The sequence below is a fragment of the Narcine bancroftii genome, chromosome 2 (genome assembly GCF_036971445.1).
Source record: "Narcine bancroftii isolate sNarBan1 chromosome 2, sNarBan1.hap1, whole genome shotgun sequence".
Classification (NCBI taxonomy): Eukaryota; Metazoa; Chordata; class Chondrichthyes; order Torpediniformes; family Narcinidae; genus Narcine; species Narcine bancroftii.
The window spans coordinates 372,779,239-372,793,851 of NC_091470.1; the positions used below are offsets into that span (position 1 = coordinate 372,779,239).

At 51.5% G+C, this 14,613-nt stretch overlaps 1 protein-coding gene across 4 annotated transcripts in view; it reads left to right on the plus strand.

Moving 5' to 3' along the window:
* Positions 1 to 5,900: 5,900 nt before the first annotated feature.
* The window catches only part of LOC138755891 (anion exchange protein 2-like), a 356,627-nt gene continuing 347,914 nt past the window's right edge, over positions 5,901 to 14,613 (plus strand). For 2 of the 4 annotated variants that reach the window (XM_069922674.1, XM_069922670.1), the window contains exon 1: positions 11,954 to 12,033. The gene's annotated coding sequence lies outside the window, so the exon portion shown is untranslated. Of the gene's footprint in view, positions 6,120 to 11,953; positions 12,034 to 14,613 lie in introns of those variants that run through there. The other 2 variants (XM_069922672.1, XM_069922675.1) reach the window with 2 other exon arrangements.

Sequence of the window (14,613 nt, forward strand, 5' to 3'; positions counted from 1 at the left end):
TGGACATCTTACCTGACACATCTGGTCATCTTACCTGACTCATCTGGTCATCTTACCTGACACATCTGGTCATCTTACCTGACACATCTGGACATCTTACCTGACACATCTGGTCATCTTACCTGAGTCATCTGGTCATCTTACCTGACACATCTGGACATCTTACCTGACACATCTGGACATCTTACCTGACACATCTGGACATCTTACCTGACACATCTGGACATCTTACCTGACACATCTGGTCATCTTACCTGACACATCTGGACATCTTATCTGACACATCTGGACATCTTACCTGACACATCTGGACATCTTACCTGACACATCTGGTCATCTTACCTGACACATCTGGTCATCTTACCTGACACATCTGGTCATCTTACCTGACACATCTGGACATCTTACCTGACACATCTGGACATCTTACCTGACACATCTGGTCATCTTACCTGACACATCTGGTCATTTTACCTGACACATCTGGACTGGCAGTGACTCACCAATGTTTACCTTTTAACAAGCAAATTTGGCTTCAGCCTAACTGTCACGAAGACCTTTGTCTTGCCTCCGACCTCCAATATGAACGTGACCCCGTTGTTGCGGATGAGCCAGAACGGACCCTCATTTGGCCTCTGAAGTGGTGGACGATGTGAACGCCTGCGCGTGAAAACAAACTCACAGTCCTGCAGTTCTTTGGGTCTGTTGTTTCTCGAGTGTCTGTGCCTGGAAGGTGGAGTCAGGGCCAGGTTGACTCTTTCACTCAGCCTGCAGAGGAAAGCTGCCGAGTCGTCCTGCTGTCCGAGCTCTGTGGATGAGTTTGGTGAAGAGGTTTTGAGGTCCTCCTTGGGTTCTGTGCAGATACCCAACAGTGCCCATGGTAGTTTGTCGACTCAGTTAAGTCCTTAAAGTCTGGTCATGAGTTAGCCCTGAGGTGCCTGTGGAAGTGCTCCACTAACCCATTTGACTGTGGGTGGTAGGCTTTGGTGTGGTTTGACTAGGTGCCCCACAGGCTGGCGAGGTCGGACCACAGACTGGAGGTGAACTGGGACCCTCTGTTGGATGTGATATGGGATGGTAACCCGAACCGTGCCACCCAGGATGAGATAAGGGCCCTGGCGCACGAGGTTGTGGACGTGTCTGCCAGCGGGTATGCTTCTAGCCACTTGGATACTGGTAAGGGCCCTACTATGTCCACGTGAACGTGGTCAAACCATTCTGTGGGCTCAAAGTGCTGAGGTGGGGTCTTGGTATGCTGCTGCACCTTGGTTGTTTGGCTCTGCATGGACGCCTTTGCCCACCCACTGACCTGTTTCCGCAATCCATGCCACATGTATTTGCTGGCCACCAGCCAGTCTGTGGATGGAATCTAAAACCTGCCATCTCCAAGCCGCCAGGACAATGGGTCTGACGTGACCAGTGGCCACATCGCACAGTGTCCCAGGGTTCCTGCTATCTGTTCACGATGGTCGACCGCTTCAGCAAGTGGCAAGAAGCAGACACATCCACAATCTCGTGTGCCAGGGCCCTCATCTCATCCTGGGTGGCACGGTTCATCCAGAAGGTCAGCAGCTTGAGAGCAACTGCGTTGATTGCTGTCAGTTCGCTCGTTGTTGGGTTTAGATGCTGTCTAAACTCTTTGTACTTGGAAGAAGACACACACACACACACACACACACACACACACACACACACACACACACACACACACAATGTAGTCAGTTTAAGCTCTGAGTTTTATTGGAGGCTAAGGCTCGACTTTTATATTCACTCCATTCCCGCTGTTGCCCCCCCTTTACTGACGTCACAATCCGCATAACAAAAGCGGGTTTCCACGCACGGGTACTTTCCTGCTTAACGATCCCTTTCTTCCCCATGTCCGTCCCTGTCAGTTGGCTGCGCAGCAAGGCCAGCGCCATTTTGGGGTCGTTGGGCTTTAAGCTGCCCTTGCCATTCGCCCGCTGGTTCGGTTGTTGGGATCAGTGCCTATACGTGGGCTGCTGGCCTTTGGTTGCACTCACTGCCCGGAGCGCCAGCTCGATCACCGCGGCAGTGGGCCGCCACACTGTGAACATTTCCTTTATCCATATCTTCATTCTCATTTGGGGTGGTGTGGTTAGCGTAGCAATTAACGCAACCCTATTACAGATCCAGAAACAGGGGTTCAAATCCCGCGCTGTTTGTGTGTTCTCCCCATGTCTGCATGGGTTTTCCCCAACCGAGGGCTCCGGTTTCGTCCCTCCCTTCAAAACATACGGGGGTTGTTGGTTGATTTTGGTAATTGGGTAGCACAGGCTCATGGGCCGAGGGGTCTGTTACCATGTTATATGGCTAAATCACATTAAAATTAAAATCTTATAAACCTCTGTCAGCTTTCCCCTCAGACTCCTTCACACTGGGGTAAACATTCCCAACTTCTTCTGATAACTCAATCCCTCCATGGAATGTTACAGCACAGAAACAGGCTCTTCTAGTCTGTGCCAAACTAATTATTCTGCCCGCTGACCTGCACCCAGTCCATAGCCCTCCATACTCCTCCCATCCATGGGCCTGTCCAAATTCTTCTTAAATATTAAAATTGAGCCCCCATTCACCATTTCAGCTGGAAGCACGTTCCATACCCCCACCACTCTCTGTGAGAAGATGTTCCCCCTAAACTTCTCCCCTTTCGCCCTTAACCCATGTCCTCTGGTTTGTATCTCACCCACCCTCAGTGGGAAAAGCCTGTCAACATTTACTCTGTCTATTCCCCTCATAATTTTAAACATCTCTATCAACTCTCTCCTCATTCTTCTACACTCCAGGGAATAAAGTCCTAACCTGTTTAACCTTTCCCTGAAGTCCGGGCAACATCCTAGTAAATCTTCTCTGCACTCTTTCTATCTTATTGATCTCTTTCCTGTAGTTCGGTGACCAAAACTTCACACAATCCTCCAGATTTGGCCTCACCAATGTCTTGTCCAACTTAACCATAACTTCCAGTCGTGGCATTATTATTATTTCTGTTTCCTCTCGAGTTTAAACACATCCTTGCAATAGTGCAGACTCACCAACATCCATGGCTGTCACATGATGTCCCAGCTCCTGCTCTCAATGCCCTGATTGATGATGTCAAACACTTCCTTCACCACTTGGTCTAGCTGCCACTCTCAGGGAACCATGTGCCTGTCACTCTAGCCTGAGTGGATTCTCCCTGGCAAGTGATTTTGTGAGGTTTGCTGGAGTTCTCTGCAGAGCAGTGAGCAGTGGAATGTCTTAAGATTTTGAATGGGATTGCCAGGTTGATATTGAGCAATTGTCATCTTGGTTAGAAATTCTAAACAATGAAGTGTTAACAGATGATAAGGAATTACCCAGTTGGGACTAAAAACTGCATCACTTGTTCACTCAGAAGGTTATGAAATTTTCGGACTTTCCTGGGCCAAGACCATAAGACATAGCAGCAGAAGTAGGCTGTTCAGCCCATCAAGTCAGTTTTTCCATCGTGAGCTGATCCATTCTCCCACTCAGCCCACTCCCCTGCCTTCTCCCCATAACCTTAGATATCCTGACTAATCAGATACCGATCAGTCTCTGCCTAAATACACTCAACGACCTGGCCTCCACAGCCGCCCGAAATACCAAATTCCAGAGGTTCACCACTCTCTGGATGAGGAAATTCCTCCACATCTGTTTTAAATGGACCCTTCATTGCTGAAGTTGTGCCTCTTGACTTGGACTCCCTGACCATATAACCATATAACCACTTACAGCACAGAACAGGCCAGTTCGGCCCTACTAGTCCATGCCGTAGCAAATCCCCACCCTCCTAGTCCCACTGACCAGCACCTGGTCCATACCCCTCCAGTCCCCTCCTATCCATGTAACTATCCAGTCCATCCTTAAATGTAACCAATGATCCCGCCTCGACCACGTCTGCCGGAAGCTCATTCCACATCCCCACCACCCTTTGCGTAAAGAAATTTCCCCTCATGTTCCCCTTATAATTTTGCCCCTTCAATCTTAAAACATGGCCTCTAGTTTGAATCTCCCCCACTCTTAATTGAAAAAGCCTATCCACATTTACTCTGTCTGTCCCTTTTAAAATCTTAAACACCTCTATCAAGTCCCCTCTCAATCTTCTACGCTCCAGAGAAAAAAGCCCTAGTCTGCACAACCTTTCCCTGTAACTCAGACCCTGAAATCCTGTCAACATTCTCGTGAACCTTCTCTGCACTCTCTCTATTTTGTTTATATCTTTCCTATAATTTGGTGACCAAAACTGTACACAGTACTCCAAATTTGGCCTCACCAATGCCTTGTACAATTTCATCATAACCTCCCTACTCTTGAATTCAATACTCCGATTTATGAAGGCCAACATTCCAAATGCGTTCTTCACCACACCATCTACCTGAGTATCAGCCTTGAGGGTACTATTTACCATAACTCCTAAATCCCTTTGTTGCTCTGCACTCCTCAATTGTCTACTATTCAATGTATATGACCTATTTAGATTGGCCTTTCCAAAATGCAGCACCTCACATTTATCTGTATTAAATTCCATCAGCCATTTCTCAGCCCACACCTCCAGCCTTCCTAAATCACCTTTTAATCTACGGTAATCTACCTCACTGTCCACAACACCACCAATCTTTGTGTCATCCGCAAACTTGCTTATCCAATTCTCTACCCCTACATCCAGATCGTTAATATATATAACAAATAATAGTGGACCCAGGACCGATCCCTGAGGAACTCCACTAATCACCGGCCTCCAATTGGACAAACAATTTTCTACCACTACTCTCTGACACCTCCCATCCAACCATTGCTGAATCCATTTCACTACCTCCTTATTTATACCTAATGCCTCCACCTTTTTTCCTAACCTCCTATGGGGAACTTTGTCAAAAGCTTTACTAAAGTCTAAATAGACAACATCCACAGCCTTCCCTTCATCAATCTTTTTTGTAACCCCCTCGAAAAACTCAATCAGGTTTGTCAAGCATGATCTACCCCTGAAAAAACCATGTTGATTACTCCCTATCAATCCCTGTACCTCCAAATATTTTTAAATACCATCCCTCAGAACACTTTCCATCAACTTACCCACCACAGACGTCAGACTCACGGGCCTATAATTCCCAGGTTTACATTTGGACCCTTTCTTAAACAGCGGAACCACATGCGCCACCCTCCAATCCTTTGGCACAACCCCGTGGCCAGTGACATCCTAAATATCTCTGTTAATGGCCCCACTCTCTGTCCACTAGCCTCCCTGAGTGTCCTTGGGAATATTTTGTCCGGTCCGGGAGATTTATCCACCTTTATCTTTTTCAACACAGCCATCACTACCTCCTCTGTTATCCTTATATGCTTCATGACCTCCCCACTATTTTTCTTTACCTCAACTGGTTTCCATGGGAAACAACTTTGCCACATCTACTCTGTCCAGGCCTTTCAATGTTCAAAATACTTCTATGAGGTCCGCCTCATTCTTCTGAACTCCAAGGAGTCCAGTCCAAAAGCTGTCAAACAGTCCTCATTATGCTAATCCCTTCATTCCAGGAATCATTCTTGTGACTCTTCTCTGAACCCTCTCTGACGGCAGCAAATCTTTTCATAAATAAGGAGCCCAAAACTGTACCCTGTACCAAAATGTGCGCTCACCAGGGCCTTCTAAGCCCACACATCACATCACTGATCTTGTACCCTATCCCTCTCAATATGAATGTCTTGGACACCAGGGAAAGGGTGGCTTCTGGGGATATGTAGGAGTTAAGCAGGTTAAAATCCAGGGGCAGTTACAAATACACAACTGAGAGTGGGGGTTTTGCATCAGAGATGTGAATTTAGAGATTATTGTCATGTTGCTCATATGTTCTCAGGGCAGCAGATGGCGATCTGCACTACACAAGGACAGGAGCTGGACACAAACTGCAGGTCCTCTGTGTCAAGTGGAATGTCTGGGGAAAGAAATTCGCCACAATCGTCGACTCTCCGCTTCCCCACATCACAGGATCACAGAACGTTGGAACAGGAGTAGGCAATTTAGCCTGCACCATCACCCTCCTGGGGTTCATGTGAGCCAGAAAAATCACCCGGTAAATGCTGGAGGAGCTCAGCCAGTCTTGCAGGTAAAGATATTTTTCAGGCCTGAGCCCATCTTCAAAGTTTAAGCAAAAAGCAGGAAGGCGTCTAAATAAAGACTGGGGAGAGAAAGGGGGATAAATGGGAGGAGGAGGAGTCCAGACCAACAGACAAAAGGTCTGTTGGAGATGAGAATCAGGTCTGAAACATCAGTGATGTATCTTTACCTCCTGCGAGACCAGCCGAGTTTCTCCAGCTTTTACTCTGTAATCACGGCATCTGGAGGCTTTTGTGCTTCACTCTATTCTTTGACAAAGGGCTCAAGCCTGAAACATTGGTTATTATTTTTATCTTGTATTTAGACATACAGCACAATATCAGGCCCTGTGCCCGTGCCGCCCAATTAACCTCCATCCCTGGTGCACTTTTGAAGGGTGGAAAGAAACTGGGAGCCCCTAGGGAAAATCCACACAGACACAGGGAGGACGTACAAACTCCTTATAGATTGCGCGGGATTCGAACCCAGGACCTAATCGCTAGTGCTGTAACAGCGTTACACTAACCGCCCCATTACGCATCTTTATCTTTGCTACAGTTCCAGTGCCTGCTGACATTTTGGTCATAACCCGATGTAAGGGCCAAGCCCAAAATGTTGGTGACTACATAAAGGACATTGTCTGACCTGCTGAGATTCTCCTGCATTCTTTTCACTCCAAATTTCTTTTCTCACTCTCTGACTGCTCCCATTCCCTCCCTGACCCGATATCTACTTTACTCATCCCCACCACCACCCCAGACTTGCTCTCAGCGAAACCCCCTCCCTGCTCTTCAATGACCTTCTTTTGCCTTCCTCCATTCTCACACCTGAAACGTCGACCATTTCCTGCTGCAGATGCTCCCCGGCCTGCTGGATGTTTCTAGCAATTTCTGCTTTCATTCTGCATTTCCAACATCAGTAGTATCCACAGCCTAGACACCCAGATCGTAAAGCCTCGTGTCCTCCAGATCTCTGGCTAATTAATTTGTTCCGTGAAACAAGATCAATTTGTGTCCAACTATGCTCCTTTCATCTTTCATCACATTTCGGGCCTTCTGGGGACACACTGTGGGTGGGTCTGTATCAAGGTTGGAGGGTGAGTGGGTCTGAGGCACAGCTCACCCACGAATGGAAGAAGTGGTTAAGTGAGTACTGAAACCATCCATCCTGTTCACTCCAGAACCAGGCCACCGATGCCATTTACTGAGTGTTTTTACTACAACCACCGCGTCTGCAGACTCCCGTGCAGACCAAGGGTTTAAGTTGCAGAGAGGATGGGAGAGGACCAAGGGAATAACTCTGTCTGGGTGAGGCCGTTGTTGTGGGGATGTGTTACGAACAGGGCAGCTCGTGTGTGGGTGATGAAGAACGGTGATGAGTTGCAGTGACGTGTCAGGGAGAGCCTCTCCCACAGCTCCAGCTGCAGGAATTGTTCGAGCTCAGCTCTTGGCTATTTTATAGACTTGCTTTGATACAGAGCCAAAGAATCCTTAACAAATAATAGTGAAAGCTTTGATGATGTGAATACTCTTCTGGATATTTGGCCCAGGTACAACACTTTGGTTCAGCGAATGAAGTGGTCACATTTCAACTCCATATGTGGTTGGTCCCCTTATCAAGGTCAGTAACAAAATAACATGCACTTTGGTGTGAATGGAGATAAATCTGCTTTGGCACTCACCCCAGACCAGAGCACCCACCAGTGTTAACGTTTGGTTTGTTCAATCAATAATGTTCAGTCTGAAACCAATTCCACACACAGGACAGAGCAGAAAGATAGCGAGAGGGAGCAGCTCATATTCTCTCCACCAGCCATTCTCCACCTTATTTTGGCTATGGCCCCCTTAGGTCTCTGCTCAAGGTTTATGGTCCCCTTCCCCATGAAGCAGTCACTTCTGCCCTTCTCTCCTGCCCACTATATAAAAAATATAAAAAATCTTTAGGATTTGCCTCCCCCCTTGAATGTGGTGTGGGCTGCACGACCCGTCGTTGAGAATGGCTGCTCTAGAATACGTGTCTACTGAGCTGTGGGAAAGGGTCATAGGTTCATGAGTGTGCACTCTGGGAGGGGCAGTACTAAGGGGGTGTTTTGTGGGAAGGGAAAAGTTTGGTGGGTTAGAGAGGAATGCGGCTGGACACAGGCTGAACACAGGAAGAATCTTTATGAAGGGGATCGCATCAGGGATATCGCACACGAGTCCTCTCAATCACACAGCACAGTGTAATCAGTCAGGTCAGACTGAACATGACCGATACGAAAAACTACTTACATTTAAACACACACAGTACAACTCAGTCACATCGGATTTGATGCTACCGATACTAGCAACTGTGTATAGACCTATCACAACCAAGGATTACAATCTGCTCCCTGCCGTTGCTTATCTAACATGGACACGGCTCCAGTGCTGTGTAACAGCCCTGATCCCTGTGTAGTGCCCACCTTACCAACAATTTCTCTAGAATTGTCCGCAGTTCGTGACCTGGAGTGGAGCAGAGTTAGTCTCAGGACCAAGAAGCACCTCCACATGGAGGACTTAATAGTCCAGCACAGGTAATCACTAGGTGAGGAAAGGGGCTAATGGACAGGTGTGTGCTTATGGGTGGGCAGAGTCCAGCCTTGATTGGCATGTGATGCAATTTCCCACCAGGAACCAGACGGAGAGGTCCATGTCCCACGACAATGCACACTCCCACCAAGATCCAGACGGAGATGTCCATGTCTCACCACAACGCCCACTCCCACCACGATCCAGACGGAGAGGTCCATGTCTCACCACAATGACCACTCCCACCACGATCCAGACGGAGAGGACAATGTCCCACCATAACGCACACTCCCAGCACGAACCAGACGGAGAGGTCCTTGTCCCACCACAATGTCCACTCCCAGCAGGATCCAGACAGAGAGGTCCTTGTCCCACCACAACACACACTCCCAGCACGATCCAGACGGAGAGGTCCATGTCCCACCACAATGTCCACTCCCAGCAGGATCCAGACAGAGAGGTCCATGTCCCACCACAACGCCCACTCCCAGCACAATCCAGACGGAGAGGTCCTTGTCCCACCACAATGCCCACTCCCACCACGATCCAGACGGAGAGGTCCATGTCCCACCACAACGTCCACTCCCACCACGATCCAGACGGAGAGGTCCATGTCCCACCACAACGCCCACTCCCAGCAGGATCCAGACAGAGAGGTCCATGTCCCACGACAACGTCCACTCCCAGCACGATCCAGACGGAGAGGTCCTTGTCCCACCACAACACCCACACCCACCACGATCCAGACAGAGAGGTCCATGTCCCACCACAGTGCACATTACACGAGGTGCCACATTTACAAAATTGAAGTTCAAGCTGATTGACACGACACCGAGTGCAGTGAGAAGGTTTCATCTAATAGGTCAGCACTAACATGCATACAGCCGTGCAAAGTAGCTGAGCAGGAGTACGAATGACGGATAATCATGGGTCAGAGAAAAGATTCATCGGCATCAGGCAAGGGCAGCAGAAGAGCACAGTTGTGGGGGGCATTCAGGAGCCTGATTGCTGCAGCACCTTGAAACTTTCTGTGGGCCATCTCATCATTATTGGTACACAACCATTGAAGGTGGAGGTGGAACAGTCTTTGTACAGTCCAAGGTGTGGAAGGAGTGTGGAGGAGGGAGTGATTGAAGAGGGAGTGCAGAGGAGGGAGTGTGGAGGAGAGAGTGAGGTGGGGGAGAGTGGCAGAGGAGGGAGTGTGGAGGAGGGAGTGCTCATCCTTGTGGAGTCTGGAGGGGCAGGACTGAGGGGAGAACAATCAGAGGGTGAAATTGAAGTGAAGCAGTGGGGTCAGTTTGGGGGCAATGGGGTCAGTTTGGGGCCAGAGGGGTCAATTTTGGGGGCAGTTTGCGATCAGTTTGGGGAAGTGGGTCAGTTTGGGAGCAGAGGGGTCAATTTGGAGGTCAGTTTGGGGTCAATTTGGGGCAGTGGGGTCAGTGGGTCAGTTTGAGGGCAGTGGGGTCAATTTGGGGATCAGTTTGGGGTCAATTTGGGGGCAGTGGAGTCAGTCTGGGGCAGTGCGTCAGTTTGGGGACAGAGAAGACAGTTTGGGGAAGAGGGGCAGTTTGGGGTCAGTGGGTCAGTTTGGGGGCAGTGGGTCAGTTTAGGGGCAGTGGGGTGAGTTTGGGGGCAGTTGGTCTGTTTGGGGGCAGTGGACTCTGTTTGGGTTCAGTGGGGTCAGTTTGCGATCAGTGGGGTCAATTTGGGGGCAGTGGGCCAGTTTGGGGCAGTGGGTCAGTTTGGGGTCAGTGAGGTCAGTTTGGGGGCATTGGGGTCTGTGGGTCAGTTTGGGGCAGTGGGGTCAGTTTGGGGGCATTGGAGTCTGTGGGTCAGTGGGGTCAGTTTGGGGCAGTGGGGTCAGTTTGGGGTCAGTGAAGTCAGTTTGGGGGCATTGGGGTCTGTGGGTCAGTTTGGGGCAGTGAGGTCAGTTTGGGGTCAGTGAGGTCAGTTTGGGGGCATTGGGGTCTGTGGGTCAGTGGGGTCATTTTGGGGCAGTGGGGTCAGTTTGGGGTCAGTGAGGTCAGTTTGGGGGCATTGGGGTCTGTGGGTCAGTTTGGGGCAGTGGGGTCAGTTTGGGGTCAGTGAGGTCAGCTTGGGGGCATTGGGGTCTGTGGGTCAGTTTGGGGCAGTGGAGTCAGTTTGGGGTCAGTGAGGTCAGTTTGGGGCAGTGGGGTCAGTTTGGGGTCAGTGAGGTCAGTTTGGGGGCATTGGGATCTGTGGGTCAGTTTGGGGCAGTGGGGTCAGATTGGGGTCAGAGAGGTCAGTTTGGGGGCATTGGGGTCTGTGGGTCAGTTTGGGGCAGTGAGGTCAGTTTGGGGGCATTGGGGTCTGTGGGGTCAGTTTGGGGTCAGTGAGGTCAGTTTGGGGGCATTTGGGTCTGTGGGGTCAGTGAGGTCAGTTTGGGGTCAGTGGGGTCAGTTTGGGGTCAGTGAGGTCAGTTTGGGGCAGTGGGGTCAGTTTGGGGTCAGTGAGGTCAGTTTGGGGTCAGTGGGGTCAGTTTGGGGTCAGTGGGGTCAGTTTGGGGTCAGTGAGGTCAGTTTGGGGCAGTGGGGTCAGTTTGGGGTCAGTGAGGTCAGTTTGGGGTCAGTGGGGTCAGTTTGGGGTCAGTGGGGTCAGTTTGGGGGTCAGTGAGGTCAGTTTGGGGTCTGTGGGGTCAGTTTGGGGTCAGTGAGGTCAGTTTGGGGCAGTGGGGTCAGTTTGGGGTCAGTGAGGTCAGTTTGGGGCAGTGGGGTCAGTTTGGGGTTAGTGAGGTCAGTTTGAGGGCATTGGGGTCTGTGGGGTCAGTTTGGGGCAGTGAGGTCAGTTTGGGGGCATTGGGGTCTGTGGGGTCAGTGGGGTCAGTTTGGGGTCAGTGAGGTCAGTTTGGGGTCAGTGAGGTCAGTTTGGGGCAGTGGGGTCAGTTTGGGGTCAGTGAGGTCAGTTTGGGGCAGTGGGGTCAGTTTGGGGTTAGTGAGGTCAGTTTGGGGGCATTGGGGTCTGTGGGGTCAGTTTGGGGGCATTGGGTCAGTGAGGTCAGTTTGGGGCAGTGGGGTCAGTTTGGGGTCAGTGAGGTCAGTTTGGGGGCAGTGGGGTCAGTTTGGGGTTAGTGAGGTCAGTTTGGGGGCATTGGGGTCTGTGGGGTCAGTTTGGGGTCAGTGAGGTCAGTTTGGGGTCAGTGGGGTCAGTGGGTCAGGTTTGGGGGCAGTGGGGAGGCTGTGGTCCAGCCCCTGAACCCACCGCACGCAGCGCCTGCAAAACAGACAAGGCACGCATCGTCGGGACCGAGCACGCTGACACGTACGCGTTGCTGGGGCCGCGCACGCACGCACGCAGCCTGGCTCGCGCGGGGTAGCGGTGAGTTGGAGCGGGAAGCGCTGCACGTCTCGCGTCGGGGTGAGTGGAGGGGAGGGGGGAGGAGGGTGGGTTAGGAGGGGGGGGAGGGGGAGGGTTAGGAGGGGGGGAAGGGGGAGGGGGAGGGGGAGGGGGGGGGAGGGAGAGGGGGGGAGGGAGAGGGGGGAGGGGGGAGGAGGGGGGAGGGTTAGGAGGAGGGGGAGGGGGTGGGTTAGGAGGGGGGGAGGGGGAGGGTTAGGAGGGGGGGAGGGGGAGGGGGAGGGGGAGGGGGGGGGAGGGAGAGGGGGGAGGGAGAGGGGGGAGGGGGGAGGAGGGGGGAGGGTTAGGAGGAGGGGGAGGGGGGTGGGTAGGAGGGGGGGAGGGGAGGGTTAGGAGGAGGGGAGGGGGGTGGAGGGGGGAGGGTTAGGAGGAGGGGGAGGGGGGTGGGTTAGGAGGGGGGAGGGGGAGGGGGGGAGGGAGAGGAGGGAGGGGGGAGGGAGAGGGGGGAGGGGGAGGAGGGAGGGGGAGGGGGGTGGAGGGGGAGGGTTAGGAGGAGGGGGAGGGTGGAGGAGGGGGAGGGTGGAGAGGGGGAGGGTGGAGGAGGGGGAGGGTGGAGGAGGGGGAGGGTGGAGGAGGGGGAGGGTGGAGGAGGGGAGGGTGGAGGAGGGGGAGGGTGGAGGAGGGGGAGGGTGGAGGAGGGGGAGGGTGGAGGAGGGGGAGGGTGGAGGAGGGGGAGGGTGGAGGAGGGGGAGGGTGGAGGAGGGGGAGGGTGGAGGAGGGGGGAGGTGGTGGAGAGGAGGGGGAGGGGGAGGGTGAGCAGGGGAAGGAGGGAGGAGTGTGTTGGAGGGAGTGGTGGGGAGGAGGGGGGTAGGGAGGGGGGAGGTTGAGATGGGAGGGGTGGGGAGGAGGGGAATGAGAGGTAGAGGTCTGGCCAGCTCTGTGGAAGGGTGTTTTAGATTTCAGCATCTGCAGCCTTGAAACATTTTCTCTCACCTTGTAAAATTGATTGGTAGTTTGGTAGTTAACCTCTCAGGCACATGGTGCAAAGAGAGGAATAAGGTGCATGAAGCTGGTCTCTCCAGTTCCCTTCCTGTCATCCCTGATTAGCTGCATGACACCCCTAAGCAGACTGCTTACCTCAGACCTGCCCCGACGCAAGCTTCCCATCCAAAGTCTCCAAGATAGTTTGCTATAAACTCTGCTCCTTGATCCATCCACTTGGGTGGAACAGCTTCTCTTTACCTGTCTAAACTGTAATGATGTCCACCTCCTCTCAACCTTCCTCGTTCCAGAGACGAAAGTGCCCCAGCATGGCTCACTGATGAAAGGATGTGCTGACATGGGAGAGGAGGTTCACAAGCATGATTCTGGGAATTGAAAGGGTTATGAGAAATGTTTGATGCCTCTTGGCTGTATTCATTGGAATTTCAGAGAATGAGGTGGGGGGGATCTCATTGAAACATTTTGAATGTTGAAAGGCGTGGACAGAGTAGAAGTAGCAAAGATGTTTTTCACAGTGAAAGAGTCAAGGACAAGAGGGCACTAACTTCAGGATAGAAGGCTGCCGCTTAGAACAGAGATGTAGAGGAATGTGAAGGCCGGTGAATCTGTGGAATATGTTGCCACAGGCGGTTGTGGAAGCCGGGTCATTGGGTGTATTTAAGGCAGAGATTGATCGATTCTTGATTAGCCAGGGCATCAAAGGTTATGGGAGAAGGCCGGGCTTGAATGGCAGGGCAGACTCAAAGGGCTGAATAGCTTTTTCTGCTCCTATGTATTATGTTCTTATCTCCAGACGATCCTGATCCCCGAAGCCATTCTGATAAATCTCCCAGAAGGGTGATGACAAGAAATGGATGCAATCAATTATAGGAGAGCTGAATTAAATGACCTGTGGTTATTCTCTGATTCCATACAGGGGATATGTTAATCAAGACTCGGATCACCTGATTAACAGATGGGATTAGCTTGGAAATTCCAGACTCGGGTTGAGGCCAGATATAAATTTTTCCATTTTCTATCACCTAGCCCCACCCACAATATTCCATTTCAAAGTGCCAGGCTTGTTGGAACGCATCCACGTGCACAGAAGTAGATGCCAAACCTGCTTGATTTAATGGAAGACTCTGACTCCGTGTGAAGACCTTGCGGGAGTGCACCACTGCCATAGGTTGAAGTTTGCACACCCAGGCCGCTGCCTGGGTATTTCTCTGAATGGTGCTGTGAGATTTTTCTATGGAGGCATCCGAGTTGGCAAAGACCCAATGCTGGAGAAACTCAACAGGTCAAACAGTATATACAGCAAGATAAAGATACATAACTAATGTTTCGGGCTTGAGCCCTTCATTAAGATACAAGCAAAATGTCGGCCGAACATCAGCTTCTCTGGTTCTGCTCGCCTACACTGTTGTTCTCCTTCCCTTCCCTTTCCCCAACTCTCCACCCCCTTCTCTCCCCATTCACAGAGCCATACCCCCTCCCCCACCTGTTGCTGGTATGCCCACCCTCCATTATCCCACCTCTTACCTCCTGCCTGTTGGACTGCTCTCCTCTCCTCCCATCCCCCTGCCAACCTTTTTGTTTGGGCACCTGCCTACATTTTGCTCATACCTTGATGAAGGACTCAAGCCCAAAACATTGTTA